Source organism: Carassius auratus, unplaced genomic scaffold (genome assembly GCF_003368295.1).
Source record: "Carassius auratus strain Wakin unplaced genomic scaffold, ASM336829v1 scaf_tig00217918, whole genome shotgun sequence".
In the NCBI taxonomy this organism is placed as follows: domain Eukaryota; kingdom Metazoa; phylum Chordata; class Actinopteri; order Cypriniformes; family Cyprinidae; genus Carassius; species Carassius auratus.
This window is the reverse complement of record NW_020529307.1, coordinates 5,175-13,749: the sequence shown is the minus strand read 5'-3', so window position 1 is coordinate 13,749 and position 8,575 is coordinate 5,175. Positions and strand designations below refer to the sequence as shown.

Below are 8,575 nucleotides of genomic sequence, written 5' to 3'. Positions count from 1 at the left end.
GAAGTCTGCTGCAAAGAGTGCTGCTGAAGAAGTGGTGCTGCTCTTCTGTCTAGAAATATGGCAAATAGTCTTAGTGTTTATACTTGACTAACTGGGGCCCAGGTCAGGAAGCAGACAGACTGGCTAAACCGACCGTCTGCTAGCTGCCTCCCGTCACAGAGGTCAGTTAATTCTCAGCACATAGAGACTCTTTCACCTAGATATCACACTATAGAGACTGTGTCTGTTCCCCGAACTAGAAAATACAAAAAATGTCCAAACCAAGTTAAGGTTAACAATTTAATTGAGGTTCAACAAATAAAAAACAAATGCAATATGGATAAACAAATGATAAAGATTGGCTTATTGAATATCAGATCCATTTCTACGAAAACACTTTTTGTAAATAATATGATAACTGATCATAATATAGATGTGCTCTGTTTGACAGAAACTTGGCTAAAACCTGATGATTACATTATTTTAAATGAGTCCACCCCCCAAGATTACGGTTATAAACATGAGCCGCGTTTAAAAGGCAAAGGGGGAGGAGTTGCTTCAATTTATAACAACGTTTTTAGGATTTCTCAGAGGGCAGGCTTCAAGTATAACTCGTTTGAAGTAATGGTGCTTCATATAACATTATCCAGAGAAACCAATGTTAATGATAAATCCCCTGTTATGTTTGTACTGGCTACTGTATACAGGCCACCAGGGCACCATACAGACTTTATTAAAGAGTTTGGTGATTTTACATCCGAGTTAGTTCTGGCTGCAGATAAAGTCTTAATAGTTGGTGATTTTAATATCCATGTCGATAATGAAAAAGACGCATTGGGATCAGCATTTATAGACATTCTGAACTCTATTGGTGTTAGACAACATGTTTCAGGACCTACTCATTGTCGAAATCATACTCTAGATTTAATACTGTCACATGGAATTGATGTTGATAGTGTTGAAATTATTCAGCCAAGTGATGATATCTCAGATCATTATTTAGTTCTGTGTAAACTTCATATAGCCAAAATTGTAAATTCTACTTCTTGTTACAAGTATCGAAGAACCATCACTTCTACCACAAAAGACTGCTTTTTAAGTTATCTTCCTGATGTATCCAAATTCCTTAGCATATCCAAAACCTCAGAACAACTTGATGATGTAACAGAAACTATGGACTCTCTCTTTTCTAGCACTTTAAATACAGTTGCTCCTTTACGCTTAAGGAAGGTTAAGGAAAACAGTTTGACACCATGGTATAATGAGCATACTCGCACCCTAAAGAGAGCAGCCCGAAAAATGGAGCGCAGCTGGAGGAAAACAAAACTAGAGGTATTTCGTATTGCTTGGCGGGAAAGTAGCATATCCTATAGAAAAGCATTAAAACCTGCTAGATCTGATTACTTTTCTTCTCTTTTAGAAGAAAACAAACATAACCCCAGGTATTTATTCAATACAGTGGCTAAATTAACGAAAAATAAAGCCTCAACAAGTGTTGACATTTCCCAACACCACAACAGTAATGACTTTATGAACTACTTTACTTCTAAAATCGATACTATTAGAGATAAAATTGCAACCATTCAGCCGTCAGCTACCGTATCACATCAGACAGTGCACTATAGACCCCCTGAGGAACAGTTCCACTCATTCTCTACTATAGGAGAGGAAGAATTGTATAAACTTGTTAAATCATTTAAACCAACAACATGTATGTTAGACCCTATACCATCTAAGCTCTTAAAAGAGGTGCTTCCAGAAGTCATAGGTCCTCTTCTGACTATTATTAATTCCTCATTGTCATTAGGATATGTCCCCAAAACCTTCAAACTGGCTGTTATTAAGCCTCTCATAAAAAAGCCACAACTTGACCCCAGAGAACTTGTTAGTTATAGACCAATCTCGAATCTCCCTTTTCTGTCCAAGATACTAGAAAAGGTGGTATCCTCACAATTATATTCCTTCTTAGAGAATAATGGTATATGTGAGGATTTCCAGTCAGGATTTAGACCGTATCATAGTACTGAGACTGCTCTCCTTAGAGTTACAAATGATCTGCTCTTATCATCTGATCGTGGGTGTATCTCTCTATTAGTTTTATTGGATCTTAGTGCTGCGTTTGACACAATTGACCACAACATTCTTTTGCATAGACTTGAACACTTTGTTGGCATCAGTGGAAGTGCATTAGCATGGTTTAAATCGTACTTATATGACCGCCATCAGTTCGTAGCAGTGAATGAAGATGTATCATATCGATCACAAGTGCAGTATGGAGTACCTCAAGGCTCAGTACTAGGGCCGCTACTCTTCACGCTTTATATGTTACCCTTGGGAGATATCATCAGGAAACATGGTGTTAGCTTTCACTGTTATGCTGATGATACGCAGCTCTATATTTCCTCGCAGCCTGGTGAAACACACCAATTTGAAAAACTAATGGAATGCATAGTCGATATAAAAAATTGGATGACGAGTAATTTCTTACTGCTAAATTCAGAAAAAACAGAGGTGTTAATCATAGGGCCTAAAAACTCTGCTTGTAATAACCTAGAACACTGTCTAAGACTTGATGGTTGCTCTGTCAATTCTTCGTCATCAGTTAGGAATCTAGGTGTGCTACTTGATCGCAATCTTTCCTTAGAAAGACACGTTTCTAGCATTTGTAAAACTGCATTTTTCCATCTCAAAAATATATCTAAATTACGGCCTATGCTCTCAATGTCAAATGCAGAAATGTTAATCCATGCATTTATGACTTCAAGGTTAGACTATTGTAATGCTTTATTGGGTGGTTGTTCTGCACGCTTGGTAAACAAACTACAGCTAGTCCAAAATGCAGCAGCAAGAGTTCTTACTAGAACCAGGAAGTATGACCATATTAGCCCGGTCCTGTCCACACTGCACTGGCTCCCTATCAAACATCGTATAGATTTAAAAATATTGCTTATTACTTATAAAGCCCTGAATGGTTTAGCACCTCAGTATTTGAATGAGCTCCTTTTACATTATACTCCTCTACGTCCGCTACGTTCTCAAAACTCAGGCAATTGGATAATACCTAGAATATCAAAATCAACTGCGGGCGGCAGATCCTTTTCCTATTTGGCGCCTAAACTCTGGAATAACCTACCTAACATTGTTCGGGAGGCAGACACACTCTTGCAGTTTAAATCTAGATTAAAGACCCATCTCTTTAACCTGGCATACACATAACATACTAATATGCTTTTAATATCCAAATCCGTTAAAGGATTTTTAGGCTGCATTAATTAGGTAAACCGGAACCGGAAACACTTCACATAACACCGTACTTTCTACATCATTAGAAGAATGGCATCTACGCTAATATTTGTCTGTTTCTCTCTTGTTCCGAGGTCACCGTGGCCACGAGATCCAGTCTGTGTCCAGATCAGAGGGTCACTGCAGTCACCCGGATCCAGTACGTATCCAGACCAGATGGTGGATCAGCACCTAGAAAGGACCTCTACTGCCCTGAAAGACAGCGGAGACCAGGACAACTAGAGCCCCAGATACAGATCCCCTGTAAAGACCTTGTCTCAGAGGAGCACCAGGACAAGACCACAGGAAACAGATGATTCTTCTGCACAATCTGACTTTGCTGCAGCCTGGAATTGAACTACTGGTTTTCGTCTGGTCAGAGGAGAACTGACCCCCCAACTGAGCCTGGTTTCTCCCAAGGTTTTTTTCTCCATTCTGTCACCGATGGAGTTTCAGTTCCTTGCCGCTGTCGCCTCTGGCTTGCTTAGTTGGGGTCACTTCATCTACAGCGATATCATTGACTTGATTGCAAATAAAAACAGACACTATTTCAACTGAACAGAGATGACATAGCTGAATTCAATGATGAACTGCCTTTAACTATCATTTTGCATTATTGAGACACTGTTTTCCAAATGAATGTTGTTCAGTGCTTTGACGCAATGTATTTTGTTTAAAGCACTATATAAATAAAGGTGATTGATTGATTGATTGAAGAGAGGGCTATTTAAAGAACAGCCAATCTTATCGCCAGTACATTATATAAGTAGGAAAGAAAACCCAAAAGCTTAAAGCACCTGGTATTCCTAGGCAGTCTCTCATAAAAGTACTAACCAGACCTAAACCTGCTAAGATTCAGAGATCGGCATTGACTCTATTTTTTGGCAAAATTATTATATACTAAGTGAAAAATTTCCAAAAAGTTTACAGCACCTGGTATTCCCAGGCGGTCTCCCATCCAAGTACTAACCAGGCCCAAACCTGCTTAGCTTCCGAGATCAGACGAGATCGGGCATAGCCAGGTTGGTATGGCCGTAAGCGAAGTCTGCTGCAAAGAGTGCTGCTGAAGAAGTGGTGCTGCTCTTCTGTCTAGAAATATGGCAAATAGTCTTAGTGTTTATACTTGACTAACTGGGGCCCAGGTCAGGAAGCAGACAGACTGGCTAAACCGACCGTCTGCTAGCTGCCTCCCGTCACAGAGGTCAGTTAATTCTCAGCACATAGAGACTCTTTCACCTAGATATCACACTATAGAGACTGTGTCTGTTCCCCGAACTAGAAAATACAAAAAATGTCCAAACCAAGTTAAGGTTTATAACAACGTTTTTAGGATTTCTCAGAGGGCAGGCTTCAAGTATAACTCGTTTGAAGTAATGGTGCTTCATATAACATTATCCAGAGAAACCAATGTTAATGATAAATCCCCTGTTATGTTTGTACTGGCTACTGTATACAGGCCACCAGGGCACCATACAGACTTTATTAAAGAGTTTGGTGATTTTACATCCGAGTTAGTTCTGGCTGCAGATAAAGTCTTAATAGTTGGTGATTTTAATATCCATGTCGATAATGAAAAAGACGCATTGGGATCAGCATTTATAGACATTCTGAACTCTATTGGTGTTAGACAACATGTTTCAGGACCTACTCATTGTCGAAATCATACTCTAGATTTAATACTGTCACATGGAATTGATGTTGATAGTGTTGAAATTATTCAGCCAAGTGATGATATCTCAGATCATTATTTAGTTCTGTGTAAACTTCATATAGCCAAAATTGTAAATTCTACTTCTTGTTACAAGTATCGAAGAACCATCACTTCTACCACAAAAGACTGCTTTTTAAGTTATCTTCCTGATGTATCCAAATTCCTTAGCATATCCAAAACCTCAGAACAACTTGATGATGTAACAGAAACTATGGACTCTCTCTTTTCTAGCACTTTAAATACAGTTGCTCCTTTACGCTTAAGGAAGGTTAAGGAAAACAGTTTGACACCATGGTATAATGAGCATACTCGCACCCTAAAGAGAGCAGCCCGAAAAATGGAGCGCAGCTGGAGGAAAACAAAACTAGAGGTATTTCGTATTGCTTGGCGGGAAAGTAGCATATCCTATAGAAAAGCATTAAAACCTGCTAGATCTGATTACTTTTCTTCTCTTTTAGAAGAAAACAAACATAACCCCAGGTATTTATTCAATACAGTGGCTAAATTAACGAAAAATAAAGCCTCAACAAGTGTTGACATTTCCCAACACCACAACAGTAATGACTTTATGAACTACTTTACTTCTAAAATCGATACTATTAGAGATAAAATTGCAACCATTCAGCCGTCAGCTACCGTATCACATCAGACAGTGCACTATAGACCCCCTGAGGAACAGTTCCACTCATTCTCTACTATAGGAGAGGAAGAATTGTATAAACTTGTTAAATCATTTAAACCAACAACATGTATGTTAGACCCTATACCATCTAAGCTCTTAAAAGAGGTGCTTCCAGAAGTCATAGGTCCTCTTCTGACTATTATTAATTCCTCATTGTCATTAGGATATGTCCCCAAAACCTTCAAACTGGCTGTTATTAAGCCTCTCATAAAAAAGCCACAACTTGACCCCAGAGAACTTGTTAGTTATAGACCAATCTCGAATCTCCCTTTTCTGTCCAAGATACTAGAAAAGGTGGTATCCTCACAATTATATTCCTTCTTAGAGAATAATGGTATATGTGAGGATTTCCAGTCAGGATTTAGACCGTATCATAGTACTGAGACTGCTCTCCTTAGAGTTACAAATGATCTGCTCTTATCATCTGATCGTGGGTGTATCTCTCTATTAGTTTTATTGGATCTTAGTGCTGCGTTTGACACAATTGACCACAACATTCTTTTGCATAGACTTGAACACTTTGTTGGCATCAGTGGAAGTGCATTAGCATGGTTTAAATCGTACTTATATGACCGCCATCAGTTCGTAGCAGTGAATGAAGATGTATCATATCGATCACAAGTGCAGTATGGAGTACCTCAAGGCTCAGTACTAGGGCCGCTACTCTTCACGCTTTATATGTTACCCTTGGGAGATATCATCAGGAAACATGGTGTTAGCTTTCACTGTTATGCTGATGATACGCAGCTCTATATTTCCTCGCAGCCTGGTGAAACACACCAATTTGAAAAACTAATGGAATGCATAGTCGATATAAAAAATTGGATGACGAGTAATTTCTTACTGCTAAATTCAGAAAAAACAGAGGTGTTAATCATAGGGCCTAAAAACTCTGCTTGTAATAACCTAGAACACTGTCTAAGACTTGATGGTTGCTCTGTCAATTCTTCGTCATCAGTTAGGAACCTAGGTGTGCTACTTGATCGCAATCTTTCCTTAGAAAGACACGTTTCTAGCATTTGTAAAACTGCATTTTTCCATCTCAAAAATATATCTAAATTACGGCCTATGCTCTCAATGTCAAATGCAGAAATGTTAATCCATGCATTTATGACTTCAAGGTTAGACTATTGTAATGCTTTATTGGGTGGTTGTTCTGCACGCTTGGTAAACAAACTACAGCTAGTCCAAAATGCAGCAGCAAGAGTTCTTACTAGAACCAGGAAGTATGACCATATTAGCCCGGTCCTGTCCACACTGCACTGGCTCCCTATCAAACATCGTATAGATTTTAAAATATTGCTTATTACTTATAAAGCCCTGAATGGTTTAGCACCTCAGTATTTGAATGAGCTCCTTTTACATTATACTCCTCTACGTCCGCTACGTTCTCAAAACTCAGGCAATTGGATAATACCTAGAATATCAAAATCAACTGCGGGCGGCAGATCCTTTTCCTATTTGGCGCCTAAACTCTGGAATAACCTACCTAACATTGTTCGGGAGGCAGACACACTCTTGCAGTTTAAATCTAGATTAAAGACCCATCTCTTTAACCTGGCATACACATAACATACTAATATGCTTTTAATATCCAAATCCGTTAAAGGATTTTTAGGCTGCATTAATTAGGTAAACCGGAACCGGAAACACTTCACATAACACCGTACTTTCTACATCATTAGAAGAATGGCATCTACGCTAATATTTGTCTGTTTCTCTCTTGTTCCGAGGTCACCGTGGCCACGAGATCCAGTCTGTGTCCAGATCAGAGGGTCACTGCAGTCACCCGGATCCAGTACGTATCCAGACCAGATGGTGGATCAGCACCTAGAAAGGACCTCTACTGCCCTGAAAGACAGCGGAGACCAGGACAACTAGAGCCCCAGATACAGATCCCCTGTAAAGACCTTGTCTCAGAGGAGCACCAGGACAAGACCACAGGAAACAGATGATTCTTCTGCACAATCTGACTTTGCTGCAGCCTGGAATTGAACTACTGGTTTTCGTCTGGTCAGAGGAGAACTGACCCCCCAACTGAGCCTGGTTTCTCCCAAGGTTTTTTTCTCCATTCTGTCACCGATGGAGTTTCGGTTCCTTGCCGCTGTCGCCTCTGGCTTGCTTAGTTGGGGTCACTTCATCTACAGCGATATCATTGACTTGATTGCAAATAAAAACAGACACTATTTCAACTGAACAGAGATGACATAGCTGAATTCAATGATGAACTGCCTTTAACTATCATTTTGCATTATTGAGACACTGTTTTCCAAATGAATGTTGTTCAGTGCTTTGACGCAATGTATTTTGTTTAAAGCACTATATAAATAAAGGTGATTGATTGATTGATTGAAGAGAGGGCTATTTAAAGAACAGCCAATCTTATCGCCAGTACATTATATAAGTAGGAAAGAAAACCCAAAAGCTTAAAGCACCTGGTATTCCTAGGCAGTCTCTCATAAAAGTACTAACCAGACCTAAACCTGCTAAGATTCAGAGATCGGCATTGACTCTATTTTTTGGCAAAATTATTATATACTAAGTGAAAAATTTCCAAAAAGCTTACAGCACCTGGTATTCCCAGGCGGTCTCCCATCCAAGTACTAACCAGGCCCAAACCTGCTTAGCTTCCGAGATCAGACGAGATCGGGCATAGCCAGGTTGGTATGGCCGTAAGCGAAGTCTGCTGCAAAGAGTGCTGCTGAAGAAGTGGTGCTGCTCTTCTGTCTAGAAATATGGCAAATAGTCTTAGTGTTTATACTTGACTAACTGGGGCCCAGGTCAGGAAGCAGACAGACTGGCTAAACCGACCGTCTGCTAGCTGCCTCCCGTCACAGAGGTCAGTTAATTCTCAGCACATAGAGACTCTTTCACCTAGATATCACACTATAGAGACTGTGTCTGTTCCCCGAACTAGAAAA

At 39.7% G+C, this 8,575-nt stretch overlaps 2 non-coding genes across 2 annotated transcripts; both read right to left on the bottom strand.

Annotated features, from left to right (window-relative positions):
* Positions 1-4,182: 4,182 nt before the first annotated feature.
* Positions 4,183-4,301, bottom strand: LOC113104036 (5S ribosomal RNA). Its single transcript, XR_003291811.1, has one exon. It is a non-coding gene; the product is annotated as a 5S ribosomal RNA (ribosomal RNA).
* Positions 4,302-8,213: 3,912 nt separating this feature from the next.
* On the bottom strand, positions 8,214-8,332 carry LOC113104035 (5S ribosomal RNA). Its single transcript, XR_003291810.1, has one exon. It is a non-coding gene; the product is annotated as a 5S ribosomal RNA (ribosomal RNA).
* Between the last annotated feature and the right edge of the window lie 243 nt (positions 8,333-8,575).